This window comes from Eulemur rufifrons, chromosome 7 (assembly GCF_041146395.1).
Source record: "Eulemur rufifrons isolate Redbay chromosome 7, OSU_ERuf_1, whole genome shotgun sequence".
In the NCBI taxonomy this organism is placed as follows: Eukaryota; Metazoa; Chordata; class Mammalia; order Primates; family Lemuridae; genus Eulemur; species Eulemur rufifrons.
Window position 1 is genome coordinate 117384067 of NC_090989.1, and position 13254 is coordinate 117397320.

A 13254-nucleotide genomic window follows, 5' to 3' on the forward strand; every position below is an offset into this window, starting at 1 on the left:
GCAGAGAGGGTAACTGATGGTGAAAACGAACTGTGGTAAGCGTCATAACGAAGTGGGAGGATGTGAGGAGCTAATCCAGCTTGGGTGGCGTGGGAAGGCCTCTTAGAGGAGAGAGCTCACCAAAGGTCGAGTACAAGGTAGCCATGTGAAGGCCCGGGGAGGATGGGAGACGGGCCTCTGGCTCAAATTAATTAAGTATAACCACCAATAACTACCACTTATTGAGCATTTTCTCTGTGCCAGGGCCACTGTCAAGCATTTTAGCCATATGATCTCGCTGAAGCCTCATTCTCAGCTCTGAGTAGAGGAACAGCCTCTGCTTTGTGTTGTGTTCATAGCTTTGTCCTCAATGCCTAGAGCTTAGATGGTGCCCGATAAATATTTGTATAATGAATAAAGATCAAACACTGCTATGAGCTTGGTTCTAAAATGATCCCCATTTTACAGACGAGGAAACTGAGTTGTAGAGAAATCATGTGACCTGTTGAAGGAGGCCCACAGCTAGGTGTGACACGGAGCTGGGACTGGAGCTCTGTGTGGGGTTGGGCTGTGACTCGCCACAACCCCCACCCATTCACTGGTCAGGCCAAGTTCACCACTCAGGTTCGCTGAGGGGGAGACTCGTCCGCAGGGACCTCAGCAGCCAACACAGCCGCCCCCTCCCATGTGACCTGGGAAAACCCAGATCCCCGCATGGGAGGCTCTGTGAGGAGGGCTAGCCAGCAGGGTGCCCGCTGCCCACCCCACCTCGCCCCCTGGCTGCTTGACCCAGCAGCCTGTGTTTACATTTCTCCCTCAATCTGGAGGCTGCGGATTGAAATTATCTCCTCTCTGCCATGTCAGCCTGTCCTGAGTTTCACTCCCAGCCCCAGCACCTCCCAGCAAGCCCAAGGCAGTCACAGCTGGGGTGTGATAAAGATGGCGCTGTCCCACGGTTTCCGATGGGGTAGGAGAGGAAGGCCCGGCCCCTCTGCCCTCGGCTGCAGCAGAGCCTTTTCAGCCAGCGGCCCTCCCTGCCTGGGGCCTGAGGAAAGTGGAGGGACCCCCGCACCCCACCCCAGCCCAACAGCCTCTGAGAGCCACAGAGATGCCCACCACAGGACCCTGGGGGAGCTGATCCCCCAGAGCTCCACATTGCAGCCCAGGTCACCTAGTGGGCAGGGGACTCCCAGGGGACTGGAGAGATGCAGGGCCTCCCTCATCACTCATGACCGTCCCCACTATCTCTGCAGTGGAAGTTCCCTTCCTGCTCTGGCCCTCAGTTATTTCATCTGTAGAGTGAGGGACTAGGGTAGATGATCTTTGGTGACATGCAAGATTCGCCTTGTGCCAGGCTCTTGTCAGCTCCGCAAGGGCAGAGACCAGCTCCTATTCTTGTCTGTGTCCACAGCAGCCAGCACAATGCCTGGCACTCAGAGCATTGTTCTTTTTGACGAAATGAGTGATGAAGGACTGTCTGTCCCCTTGTCCAGTCAGTGGTGACCTCCCTTCCCAAGCCCCCAGGGCCCTCACGAACCCTGCCACACCTGGAACCCATCTCAGTTGTCCTGTGGCCAGCCCGCAACTCCAGGCCATACCTAGATCTCTAGATTAACCTTTCCCTGTCCCTGCTGTCAGTGCGGGGTGGCAGTGAAAACTGCTTAGTGCACTGTAGGAACTCGATAAGTACTGGCTATTATGATCATTGTACTGTCAGGTAAGCTCAGTCACCCTAAGGTCTCAAAAGTGAATAGAGAACAAACAGGTCTCTTTTCCAGAAGGGTTCTAAGAAGGAACAACCCCAGAAAGCACATCTGTAACCATGACACCTGAAGAGTTGCAGCAGGCTCTCACCTGGGTCTGAGTGTGGGAAAGAGGCAGGGCATGTTTTCCAGCGGGGAGCAGGGTCTGGAGGCCAAAGTCCACATCTCAGAGAGACCAGGAGGTAGAGGGATAGGGCAGGAGCTTGCCAGATGGGCAGGCCGGACAGACACATCCCTGTGCTGAGGGCTCACATGCTCCCCAGCCCCTTGTGGGGAATGGACTGCATGCTATGCCCTGTGGGCCAATACTGGCCACAGAGGTAGAATGGGGGCCGAGAAACACGTTCCAAGTTTGAGGAATTTGCAAAGAGTTGAAAGAAGCCAAGTAAAGCATCAGCAATATGAAACGATCAAAGACACGATAGTTTGAGCACTAGACTGTGGCACAGTGGGCATGGACCTCCTACTCACACTTCAAAATCCAGATAAGGACGTCTGCTCCTGGCAGTGTCACGAATAAGATATTCGGGTGGGGGTGGGGGAGCGAACCATTCAAACAAACCAACCTCCTGGTTTAAAAAAAGGACTGGATAAAATACATCAAACATCTTTTTAAATGCACAGCTGAACTTGGAGTGAATGAAGGACTCTCCAAATGTCAGTAGTAAAGAGGAGACAGGACTCTGGCCTGGAGAGCCAGGAGGAGTGTTCAGCAGAAAGAGAATAAGCTAGAAGAGAACCCCAGCTAACACTGCAGGGATGCTTCACTCATAAGAAAAGGGGCAGAGGCAGAGGGGAGCCCACAGGCCCCTCCCAGGCAAACCTGGTGCATAGGTGCACACCCTCCTCCCAAGCCCGCACCCGGGGGATCTGGGAGTTCAGGACCAGACTCAGTCTGGGGTGAGGGTGGGAAGAGGAGGTTGGAAAAGGCCCAGGCAGTGAGCTCCCCCACCTGCTTGCCTCCTTCCCACACTATCAGCTCTTGTCTTCCTGTTTGACCAAACTTGTCAGGCATGTTTTTGAAAGCTCCTATCTTTAAGAAGAGTTACGGGGGATGGGAGGTCTGGATCTCCCAGGGGCCCGCACTGACCACCCAGCCCACAGTTCCACCTCTGCCCTGCACTCCAGGGAGGGGAACGTCTGCAAAGTTCAGGCCCGAGGGCTCACTTCCTACCAGGCTTCTCTCCCACGGGAGGCCTGCAGGGTTAGGTCAATCTCAGGCGCACGCATGCGTCCATCCATGCTTTTGTGTGTGTGTGTGTGTGTGTGTGTGTGTGTGTATCTGTTCCTCCAATTTAACTACTACCTGACCACACATAAAAGTGTCTTCTACTACGTGGTGAGCGTATTTTTGGACACTGGAGATGAATCAGCTCCTTATTATGCCTTAGTCCTTGACTACCTCTCCCCCTTCTTCACTCACCATTCTGTTCTGCCAGCAGAATATGAGTATATTCCTACACTCAACAGGCTATTTCTTACCTCTGAGTCTTTACTCGATGCTGTTTCTCCTGCCTGGGACTCTTGTCCTCTCTCACCTGGTTGACAATTATCTGTCTTTTAGATTTGGCTCAGGGGTCACTGCACGCGGGAAGTCTCCCTGGCACCCTTTATTCCAAGTTGGGCGAGGCATTTATCTTTGGGATTTTCGTCATGCCTTGGGCTTATGTCTATTATGAAACTTATATCAATATTAAAACCAACATTTATAGAGCTCCCCCTATGTTCCAGGAATGGTACTAAACAGTTAATATGTATTCACATTTTTAATCTTCATACTTTCACTATGAAACGGGAAAGCTTCTAACTGCCTTCCTAAGAGTGATTCTCTCTCCTTTCTTACTACCTTAACTCTAATTCTGTTGAGAAGAGCAATGTGCCCAGCTTAATAATTACATTTTATTCATAACCTTGCAAGTACATTATGATCAATGGGACATAAATAAAAGTTGTTAGGTAAGAATTATGGAAAAGCCCTTTAAAGGGCGGCTGATGCAGCTGAAAAGCACATCTTGCCTTCTTCCTCATTCTTCTTCTAGCCTGGAATGTCAGCATGATGGCTGAAGCTGCGGTAGCTATCTTGCCACCATGAGACAGTCTTAAAAAAGGAGGCCACATTCTAAAAATGGTGCAATAGAAAAATGGAAGGAAAAGTTCCAGTCATGATATGGTCAATAAATTACTGGACCAAACCTCCCCAAAATTATAACTATTAACTTTAGACAAAGCAGAAAATACAACTGTCTAAAGGAAATAGAAAGTGAACAAAAGCAGGCAGATTTTGGAGAAGAGACATCTGGAAGAAGGGATGGGACACAGGGTATTTCCCATTTTTATGGCTTTGAGCTTGAAGATAGTTCAAAGTCATCCTGAGCACTCACAGAGCAGTGAGTACCATGTGAGGTGACTAAGACTCTTAGAGAAAACCCATAGTTTTTCTGGCTTAGAAAACCAGAGAACAAAGCTCAGAGAAACCTCAGCTGCCAGAAAGTAAAGAAGTAATTCTAGAAAGTAGAGAGCCAAAGATGAGGAGCTCTGAATTCTATTATAAACTCCTTCAAACCTCTGGCTGATTCTTGAACTTCGCATTCACAGAGCAGGCTCAAAGCTGCCCGGCTAATGACAGAAGCACTCAGCTGAGATTTGCATTGCTGCCCCGGAGACAGAGTTTGCAGTTTCAATGCAACCAAGCAAATTACCAGCTAAAACAAAAATTCAACACTCTCCATAAAATATGACAGAGTCCAGAGGCTGGGCACAGTGGCTTATGTCTGTAATCGCAGCACTTTGGGAGGGCAACGTGAAAGGTCGCTTGAGGCCAGCAGTTCAAAACCAGCCTGGGCAACAGCAAGACACCGTCTCTACAAAAAATAAAAAAATTAGCCAGGCATGGTGATGTGAACCTACAGTCCTAGCTACCTGGGAGGCTGAGGCAGGAGGATTACTTAAGCCCAGGATTTCAAGGCTATGGTAAGCCAGGATGACACCACTGCATTCTGTCTGGGTGGCAGAGCAGGACCTTGTCTGAAAAAGAAAAAAGAAGAATATAACAGAATCCAGCACCTCCACGATGCTATACTCACAATGTCCAGGATACAAAAAAAAAAAAAAAATTACTCCATGTGGCCGGGCGCGGTGGCTCACGCCTGTAATCCTAGCACTCTGGGAGGCCGAGGCGGGTGGATTGCTCAAGGTCAGGAGTTCGAGACCAGCCTGAGCGAGACCCCGTCTCTACTAAAAATAGAAAGACATTATATGGACACCTAAAAATCTATATAGAAAAAATTAGCCAGGCATAGTGGCGCATGCCTGTAGTCCCAGCTACTCGGGAGGCTGAGGCAGTAGGATCGCTTAAGCCCAGGAGTTTGAGGTTGCTGTGAGCTAAGCTGACGCCACGGCACTCACTCTAGCCTGGGCAACAAAGTGAGACTCTGTCTCAACAAAAAAAAAAAAAAAAATTACTCCATGTGTGAAGAACAGGAAAATGAAACCAATTCCTAAGAGAAAAGACATTTAATGAAGACCCAGATGTTGGAATTAGCAGGCAAACATTTTAAAGCAGTTAATATGTAAAGAAATTATGTTTGCAACAAATGAAGATCAGAAGAGATGTCTGTGCTACTGTCTGGGGCCCAGTGTACCTGGAAAAGTTGGGGTACCTGGCACAGTTGCAGTTGAGGGGAGAGGGAGAGAAAAAGAGAGAGGAAAGGAGGGGAAAGGGGGAAGGGAAAGGAAAGAGGAAGGGCAAAGAGAAGAGACAGTGGAGAGGGAGGCAGAGCAGAAAAGTACACAGGTTCCAACGCTCCAAAAGGGCAGTGTCCTGGGAAGGCGCAGCCAGCCTGGGCCTCCCAGCCCCCAGGATCTGAGACTCACCCCTCCTCAGGGAGCCTTAGTCCCCATCCTATCACCCTACCCACAGCAGCACTGCTCACCCTGTGATCCTCCAACTCCAGCTTCCTCAGATACTGCTGCGTCCAGGCAGAGACACTCTCTAATACTCGTCAAAGGCCCAGGGCAAGGAACAGGGAAACAAACGGAGGCTGCTCTATGGATTAGGGTAGTTACGAGATAGGACTCAATCTGCACAACTGCACAGCCCCTTCCCCTCCCAGCTTCCAGCTCACACCCATGTGGCAGGCACCATCAAGCTGGAACCTGTAGGCATTCTCGCACCCCACGGCTCTCAGGAGGGCTCTGTCTGGACGGCTGGCCCACCTGCCAGCAGTGCCCAGCCTCACCTTCATCTTGAAATGCAGCGGGGTTGTGTTAGTGATGAGAGTGTGCTGGGGCTTCTGGGAGGACTCTGGGTATATGCGGAGAAACAGAGAAATTCAAGATACTGTATCTTCAGTGCGACACCAAGGTAACAGCACTTTATTCACTGGCAGTAGCAAAAAGGACACTGGTAAACATCGGTACCTAAGTTACTTTTGGACCCTCCCCAGGCATCTTCACAGCTGATTCTGCCCCTCATAATGATTCAGTGGGATTGCTAGGATAGTCTTCTCTCTCACTTTAAATATGTCAAAACAGAGGCCTTTAGAGAGTTAGGGATTGGTTTCAGTTTGCCCAGTGACATTCAATAAGTAGCAGATGTAGGTCTACAACCCAGGAGTCCTGTTTCCCATCCAGAGCTCTAGCCCACTAGCTAGAGAAGCAGGTGCCCTCCCCTGACCCCTTCCCGTTATCTCTCACCCCTCCTATTGTTTGTGATATAGGCATGACCATTAATGCATGGGCATCAACTGTGAGCTCTTGGAGGGGAGGGACTGTGTCCGTTTCCTTTTCTGTCTCCAGCAGCTAACAGGGAGCAGAGACTTGGGAAGTATGACATAAAAGCTTAAATCAGCCTTGGAAAGAGAAGAGTGAACTGTAGTGCAAGGCAGACATTCTCTGGCAGTTACCCCTTCTCGCCCAACAAACACGTGACTGCAGCAGCTGCCTGGGGAGGCAGCCACCCCAGCATTGGAGACCACCAGCATAAACACAATCCATGACATCTTTAGGCAAAGGAAATTGAAACCAACGAGCTTGGTTGGCAATCTTTTTTTTATTTAACATCCCTCTAAAAACAGGCAGGCAAAGCAACCGGCTCAGAACCCGGGGAGCTGGAATACATTTAGGGACTCTGAGGTTGCCCAACCAGAACCTGCACATCCAGAGACCCCCACCTCACTCCCGAGCCCTGAGAAGCTGATTGAGTCGGTACAGGAAGACTAACTGGCGGGTGATTGCAGACTATCCAGTGTCAGCTCATTGTTCCGGGAGGAAGCTGTCAGGACAAGACCTCCCGGGAGAGCCTGGGGCCTCTGGTTCTTATTTTTCCCTTTGTAGGTGGGAGGACGGGGGTGGTGGCAGGGATCCATCACCCTTGCCCCACCAACTGGACACTCCCAATCAGATGTCATCAGTCCAGGGTCTCCACAGTCCCAACTCCTGGAGGCCTCAGACCAGGGCAGCAGGGGCCACCTAATGTTATATTCCCCTGGAGCTCCCTTAAAAAACATTTTCTTATTTTTTAAAAAAATTTATTTTATCGTGCTTTGGACACTTAATGAGATCTACTCCCTTAACAAATAAATTTTTAAGTGTATAATACAGTATTGTTAACTACAGGTGCAACAGGTCTCTAGAATGTATTCAGTCTTGCTTAACTGAAACTTTAAGCCCATTGATTAACAACTGCCCATTCAGCTCACCTGCCACCCCCTGGAAACCACCATTCTACTTTCTGTCTCTATGATTTAGACTACACTAAGTATCTCGTGTAAGTGGAATCATACAATATTTGTTTTTTTGTAACTAGTTTATTGCACTTAAAATAATGTCCTCAAGGTTCATCCATGTTGGAGCATGTGTCAGAATTTCTTTCCTTTTTAAGGATGAATGAAATTCCACTGTATGTATTTACCATATTTTCTTTATTCGTCTGTGAATATTCCATATCTTAGCAACTGTAAACAGTGCTTGAATGAACATGGGAGTGCTAACATTTGTTCAACATCCTGACTTCAATTTTTTTAGATAAAAATCCAGAAGTGGGATTGCTGGATCAATGCTGTTGCAATGTTTTGAGGGACCTACATACTGTTTTCCATAACTGCTGCACCATTTTAAATTCCCATTACATTGCACAAGGGCTTCAGTTTCTCCACATCCTCACCAACACTTCTTGCCTTTTGTTTTTTTGATAATAGCCAACCTGATGGGTGTGAAGTGATATCTCATTGTGATTTTGACTTACATTTCCCTAATGATTAGTGATGTTGAGCATCTTTTCATATCCCTGTTGGCCATTTGTATATCTTCTTTAGAGAAATGTCTACTTGAGTCTTTAGTTCATTTTTAAATCAGGTTATCAGTTTTGGTTTTTTGGTTTTTTGGTTTTTGCTATTGACTTACAGGAGTTCCTTATATATTTTGGAAATTAACCCGGTATCACATATGCAATTTGCAAATAGTTTCCTCCATTCTGTAGGTTACTTTTTTACCCTGTGAATTGTTTCCTTTGTTGTACAGAAGATTTTAGTTTGGTATAATCTCACTTGTCTATTTTTGTTTTTGTTGCCTGTGCTTTGGTGTCATATATATGAAGCAATTGCCAAGACCAAAGTCATGAAATGTTCCGCTATGTTTTCGTCTAGGAATTTTACAGTTACAGTACTTACGTTTTAAATTTTTAATCCATTTTGCATATGATATAGGATAAGGGTCCAATTTCATTCTCTTGCATGTGGATATCCAGTTTTCCCAGCACCTTTTGCTGAAGAGACTGTCCTTTCCCCGTTGTGTATTCCTGGCACCACTGTCAAAGATCACTTGACTGTGGATATGTGAATTTATTTCTGGACTCTCCATCTGTTCCATTGCTCTATATGTCTGTCTTTATGCTCGTTTTATACTGTTTTGATTACTGTATCTTTGTAATATATTTTAAAATATCTCAACATAGTAAAGGCTATATATGCAAAGCCCACAGCTAACATCCACTCAATGGCGAAAAACTGAAAGCTTTTCCTCTAAGATATTCTGACAAGGATGCTCACTCTCACCACTTCCATTTAACATTGTACTGAAGTCCTAGTCAAAGCAAGTAGACAAGAAAAAGAAATAAAGGCATCCAGACAAGAAAGAAAAAAAGAGTATTGTCCCTGTTTGCAGATTACATTATCTTATATATAGAAAACCCTAAAGACGCCATAAAAAAACTGTTAGAATAAATGAATTCAGTAAAGTTGCAGGATACAAAATCAACATACAAAAATCAGTTGTGTTTCTATACACTAGCAATGAACTACCTTAAAAGAAAATCAGGGAAACAACCCCATTTGTAATGGCACCAAAAAGAATAAAATACTTAGGAATAAACTTACCTAAGGAGGTGAAAAACTTATATACCGAAAACTACAAAACACTTCACTACAATGAAAACTGCTACATTGATGAAAGAAATTAAAGAAAACACAAATAAATGGAAAGATATTCCATGTTCACTGATTGGAAGAATTAATATTGTTAAGATGTCAGTATTACCCAAGTGATCTATAGATCCAATGCAATCCCTATTAAAATCCCAATGATTTTTTTGTAGAAATAGAAAAATTCATCTTAAAATTCATGTAGAATATGAAAGGACCCCAAATAGCGCATATACTCTTGAAAAAAAAGAACAAAACTGGGGGACTCACACTTCCTGACTTCAAAACTTACTACAAAGCTACAGTAATCAAAACACTGTGATACTGGCATAAAGACAGACACAGAGACAAATGGAATAGAATACAGAGCCCAGAAATAAACCCTCAAATATACGGTCCAGTGATTTTTGACAAGGGTGCCAAGACCATTCTTTTGGAAAGGACAATCTTTTCAACAAATAGTGCTGGGAAGCTGGATAGCCACATACAAAAGAATGAAGTTGGACACATACCTAACACTATATACAAGAAATTAACTCAAAATAGATCAAAGATCTAAATGTAACAGCTAACTCTTACAAGAAACATAGGGCAAAAGCTTCATGACGTTGAATTTGGCAGCAATTTCTTGGATATAGCACCAAAGGCATAGGTGACACAAGAAAAGATAAATAAATTGGACATCATAAAGTTTTAAAATTTTTGTGTATCAAAAGGCATCATTAACAGAGTGAGAAGGCAACCCACATAATGGGAGGAAATATTTGCAAATCATATATCTGAGACTAATATCCAAAGTATATAGAGAATTCCTAAAACGCAACAGCAAAAAAACAAACAACCAGATTCAAAAATGGGCAAAGGACTTGAATGGACATTTCTCCAAAAAAGATATACAAATAGCCAATAAGCACATCCTGCTCTTTAAATCATTTAAAAGAAAATGACAACAACAGCAAAAACAAAACAAAACAAAACAAAAAAAACAATGTGACAAGCATTGAGCTAAGTGCTTAATTTACTCTTCAAAATGACTCTATTAAGTAGATATTATTATTCCCATTTTTAGATGAGGAAAAAGAGACTCAGGGAGGTTGGGTAACTTTCTCAACTTGATGCAGACAGTGAGTGGTAGAATAAGATTCAAACCTAGGTCTTTAAAGCCCACACTTAGGTATTGCAAGGTCAATTGGTATGTTGAATTTTTTCTTTTTCCTTTGTAACAATATATTTTATTGAGGTATAACTCACTTTATTGAGATACAACATACAGTAGAGTACACAGAAGTGTAGAGTTCAGTGAATTTTTATTTTTGCCTACACATTGGAACCACCATCCAGACCAAGATATAAAACATTACCAGCATCCCAAAAGTTCTCTCATGCCCTGTCCCAGTTAGCACTCCTGGTCCAGAGCTAAATACTATTTGACTTCTATTGCCATAGAGCAGTTTTTCCTATTCTTTGACTTTCATATCAACCATACTGCATGTACTCCTTTATGTCTGACTTTTTTGTTGTTGTTGTTGAGACAGAGTCTCACTCTGTTGCCTGAGCTAGAGTGCCGTGGCGTCAGCCTAGCTCACAGCAACCTCAAACTCCTGGGCTCAAGCAATCCTCCTGCCTCAGCCTCCCGAGTAGCTAGGACTACAGGCATGCACCACCATGCCTGGCTAATTTTTTCTATATATATTTTTAGTTGTCCATATAATATCTTTCCATATTTTTTTTTAGTAGAGATGGGGTCTTGCTCTTGCTCAGGCTGGTCTCAAACTCCTGAGCTCAAACGATCCACCAGTCTCGGCCTCCCAGAGTGCTAGGATTACAGGCGTGAGCCACCATGCCCAGCCATATGTCTGACTTCTTTTGTGTAAGACAATGTCTATGAGATTCATTCATGTTGTTGTGTGTATCAGAAGTTCATTCTCTTTTTATTGATGTGTAGTATTCCATTGCATGTATATATTTTGATTTATTTGCCTATTCTCTTGTGGATGTATATTTAGGTTGCTTTGAGTTTTGAACTATCATGAAAAACACTGTTACGAACATTCTTATACCTGTGTTTTACCTGGACATGAAAGGTCTCTCCGTTTACTTAGGTATGTAACTCAGAGTAAAATCGTTGGCCATAAGGTAGACATATGTTTAGTTGTTGTGGATAATGCCAAATAGTTTTCCAGATGGCTGAACCAAGTAATACTCCTACTAAGCAGTGTAAGAGGGTCACGGTTGCTACATGACCTTGCCCACAATTAGTATTACCAAGTTGTTAGTATTGTTAGTCTGTTTGTTTATTTATTAGCCATGTGAAGGGTTTATAGCATTTTCTCATTTTGGTTTTAATTTATATTTCCCTCCTGAGTAATGATGTTGAGAATTTTTCATATGTTTATGGCCATTTGGAGATCTTCTTTGGAGAAATATCTGGTTCACGTGTTGTTCATTTTTTAATTGGATTGCCTTTTTGTTATAATTTAAAAGGGTTCTTTACATATTCTAGATACAAGTCCTTTGTTGGAAATATGTATTGTGAATATCTTCTCCCAATCTGTGGCTTGCCATTTGCTTTTTAAATGTTGGCTTTTTTATAGATATGCTTTTTTGTGCTTTTTGTGTCCTATTTAAAGAATCTCTTCTTATCCTAGGTTCATGAAAATATTCTCCTCTGTTTTCTTTTAAGAAGCTTTATTGCTTAACCTTTCACATTAAGATTTATGCTCCATCTTGAGTAAATTTTCTTTTTCTTTTTTTTTTTTTTTTTTTGAGACAGAGTCTCGCTTTGTTGCCCGGGCTAGAGTGAGTGCCGTGGCGTCAGCCTAGCTCACAGCAACCTCAAACTCCTGGACTTAAGGGATCCTACTGCCTCAGCCTCCAGGGTAGCTGGGACTACAGACATGTGCCACCATGCCCAGCTAATTTTTTCTATATATATTTTAGTTGGCCAGATAATTTCTTTCTATTTTTAGTAGAGACAGGGTATCGCTCTTGCTCAGGCTGGTCTTGAACTCCTGACCTTGAGCGATCCACCCTCCTTGGCCTCCCAGAGCGCTAGGATTACAGGCGTGAGCCACCGCGCCTGGCCAATAAATTTTCATATAGTGTGAAGCAGGAATCAATGTTTACTTTTGTTTTTGAGACAGAGTCTCACTCTGTTGCCTGGGCTAGAGTGCCGTGGCATCAGCCTAGCTCACAGCAACCTCAAACTCCTGGGCTCAAGCAATCCTACTGCCTCAGCCTCCTGAGGAGCTGGGACTACAGACGTGCGCCACCAGGCCTGGCTAATTTTTTCTATATATATTTTCAGTTGTCTATATAATTTCTTTCTATTTTTAGTCACGACGGGGTCTCGCTCTTGCTCAGGCTGGTCTCGAACTCCTGAGCTCAACCGATCCATCCGCCTCGGCCTCCCAGAGTGCTAGGATTACAGGCGTGAGCCACCGCGCCCGGCCACAATGTTTACTATTTTATATGCAGCTATCCAATTGCTTTAGCATCCCTCCACTTAATTGCAGTGGTATCTTTGTTGTAAATCAAGGGGCCACATAATGAGTCTTCTATTCTGTTTCATTAGTTTATTTTTCTATCCTTACACCAATACTACACTGTCCTAATTACTGCAGCTTTATAGTAAGTCTTGAAATCTGATAGTAAAAATCCTCCAAATTTGTTCTTATTCTTTAAGATTGCATGGCTACTCTAGGTCTTTTGCTTTGCCATATAAAGTTTCAAATCAATTTGTCAATATCCACCAAAAAAAATTGCTGGGATGTTGATTAGGGTTGAGTTGAATCTATAGATCAATTTGGAAAGAACTGACATCTTAACAATTTTGAATTTCTAATCCATGGACATGAAACATCTCTCCATTAGGTCTCCCTTAAGTTCTCTCAATACCATCTTATGGTTTTCATTCTTGAACATCTTTAATTAGGTTTATTCTAGGCATTTAATTTTTTAACTTAATTATATACAGTATCACTGCTTAAATTTCACTTTCCAATTGCTTGTTGCTAGTTATAGACATAGAAATAATTTTATATACATTTCCTTTGAATTCAATAATCTTACTTAATGTACTTATTAATTATAAT